Raw genomic sequence first — 3,081 nt, 5'->3', positions numbered from 1 at the left:
CTTTAGCCAGATATTCCCCCTTCCGATTTCTCTGTTGCGCAAAAATAAAAAAAATAAAAGAAATCTCCTCGGGTGTGTCACAGTGTCCCCGTGTCTCTCCTGTGAAAAAAATGAGTAGATTTTACTTAATGACACACACATTTACTCAGCTTTAAGTTGGTGGTGATCAAAAGAAAATGTGTCATGATTATCAGCAAAAAAAAAAAAAAATCATTTCCAGATAAGCTTTTAATATTTCTCCTGGAAAACACGCACATCACGGATAAATCATAATATAATAGCGTGAAGGATTAGGTTACTCTGCACCATATGCCTGCTAGTACAATACACTGATTAAACTGCAGCACACTGTGTTGAGTTAAAGCGGACTGCACGTAACTGCGCTGTTGTGATGCGTCATTATAAGGTCGTTCTATGTAAACATTTGCATCTGTGAGTCCAGCTCATAACAAACTGTTTGCGTAAAATTACAAAGCCTTAAAAAAATCCTAAGAAGTGTCACAAGTTAGGTGTCCAACTCATAAAAGAAATATTCCTGGAATCAAGAAAATCATAAAATGAAAAAGAATAGTGGTTATGATTAAATGTGGATAAATCCATTAAAATTTTAGTCTTGCGTAAAACCTCTTTTCTCAAGTTCAACTAAAGTCTGTTTATTCTCTTATTCATCCGCTTTTTCGTGCAACAAGTGGCACAATTTCACTTACTTATATATTTAATAAACCTTCACTTTATTTTCTGGAAAAACAGACAAGTCACCACAGGACAGTCCTGCAGTGCATGCTGTGTGGTTTGGATTGTAAACGCTTAATTTGTTGCTGTTTTTTTTAAAGTGTTTTATAATTCCATTTCAAGCAACTTGAATATTTCTGCAGTGCCTCTTCTACACTGCGGTCTCATGTCGCTATAAACCCTGAATGGTTTATTTTGGTTGGTGCATTCCCCCCCTCTCTTTTTTAAAAATGCAAAAACAAACAAGTCCGCTGCCTGCAGAAATATGTGATATTTTGTTTTCCTGGTCACTTTTCATTTTGGATTTCTCTGCACAGGTTGAGATTATTAAACGTGTCACGGGAGTTGAAAAAACAAAAAACGCACGGTGATGTGGTGCCGTCACCCAGCTGTAAACTGCCAAATGTGTATTAACACCATACAAGCAGAGATGTCCAATAAATAAACTGAAAGATCTTGGCAGAGCAGACTGTTGATGAGTGTTTATTTTGATTTCTGTTTGAATTAAAGTCATGAAGAGTAACAGCTCATCAGCTTGGACACTATAAACTCCGTCCTGCTCATTCAAAGTTAACTAAACTGGCTGTAAATGGGTTTAACCTCCTCTACATCCCAAACCTTCATAATCTAACTATCATAAAGCTCAACTTTTAGATCCATTAAAGTCAACATATATATCTCGGTCAGTTACCTGTCCTGCGCCCCTCCTGCGTCTCTCTGCTGTGTATAACAATAATCCTGTTTCCAGTCGCCCATTCCCTGCTCACATGTTCCCGTCCTGAGATCCTGAGCTCAAACCACACGGACCGCCGTCTCCTCCTCCGCTTTATCCAGCGGCCTGCGCTGCTCAGCCCGGGACTCTGAATATCTCACCCTGCTCATGTTTCCTAGTACACAGCCCGAGCCTGCGAACATACTGTTGATGGTTTACGCCGGTTCTGGGGCACAAGCCAGCAGAGGGAAAGAGAGGGAGGGAGGCATCCCACTGCAAAAAGTAGGCTGTCTAAGAACTGGAGGGGATGGTAAGAGTTTGAAAATGAAACTCCGCTCAAATCAGATGTATCCTCTGCAGTGTTTATGCTGCGGTCAGGAAGTTTAACGTAATAAATGGACTTTCCTGCTATTCAATCATATTTTGTCTTATTTTGAAATTCTGGCACCGTTGTCTTATAATGCACCATACATCAAATGTTTGTAAGTAGAAACTAATGATTTTATTTCTGGTTAAAACATTCAGTTATACTATTACATCACTTCATAGATCAGTTAATAGACATTAATAAGTCAATTTTTATCAGAAGCTAAATGGACAAAGACATTTTTAACAACCTGGTAACACATTTTTTTTTAAATTAATTTCTTTTAAACAACTACAAAGCTTTAGAAAAATGGGTTATTGTATAAATAAAGCCTCTAGTTTCAATGTATACACTTTATATAAAGGGTAAATTAAAAACACTTCCCAACAGGGCCAGATTAACCTTCTAGGAGGCCCAGGGGCACCAATTTGATGTTGGGCCCCCACTGACCCCCCCCCCCCCCCCACCTACTGTCCTCTGTACAATACATATATAACCTGTTGCATCACAGTTTCATTTGAATCCAGTGTACCTTTTTTCATATGATGCAATAACATGTAATTTGTGTTAGTTTGTGATTATAAAGGTGTGAGTGATGCTAAATTTGCAACTAATGATATTATATTAAACGTATTGACATGCAGGGAATGTATAGAGCTTTTTGGAGCACTCAGTGTTTCATGTCCCAGAGCAGATGCCTGATTGGTAATCAATCAGTCATTTATTCTTATTTTGTACACACATATTTAATCTTGTGTCTGAGAAATTCTCCAGACAAGTGAAACTGTAGATCCACGTAGTCTCAGCTCAGCACAGTTGTAGAAGTTGTTACTTTGAAGAAGAAGAAAAGCCTTCAGTGCTAAATTTAAGTTTCTTGATGGAAGTGACATTTTTTACAGCTCCTGCATTGTATTGGAGTTTAACTTGTAACCAACTGTCTGCTACAGACAGACTTTACAGTGCAGTAAACCTGTTTTGGATGCTTGTAAAAAAACAAAAACAGCATCATGTTCCTTCACTGCAAGATCACACCTTATCCAAAACAGTTCAATTCAATGTTTGCAGTTTTTTTTGCATTTTCTAAAGCTTATCATATCATTTTCTCAGTGTTTCGACTATCTTGATCTACAAACTGTCTGAAGCTGAAGCTGGTATCAGACACAGCGCTGATATTTTTCCTCTGATGATCATTATTCCATCCGGATCAAGCCAAAACACTCTCCAAGCTGCGTTTGCTAGCATTCAGGAAAAAACGTCATTCTTACTGTAT

Source organism: Scomber scombrus, chromosome 20 (genome assembly GCF_963691925.1).
Source record: "Scomber scombrus chromosome 20, fScoSco1.1, whole genome shotgun sequence".
NCBI classification, from domain to species: Eukaryota; Metazoa; Chordata; class Actinopteri; order Scombriformes; family Scombridae; genus Scomber; species Scomber scombrus.
Note: the sequence above shows the minus strand (reverse complement) of the source record.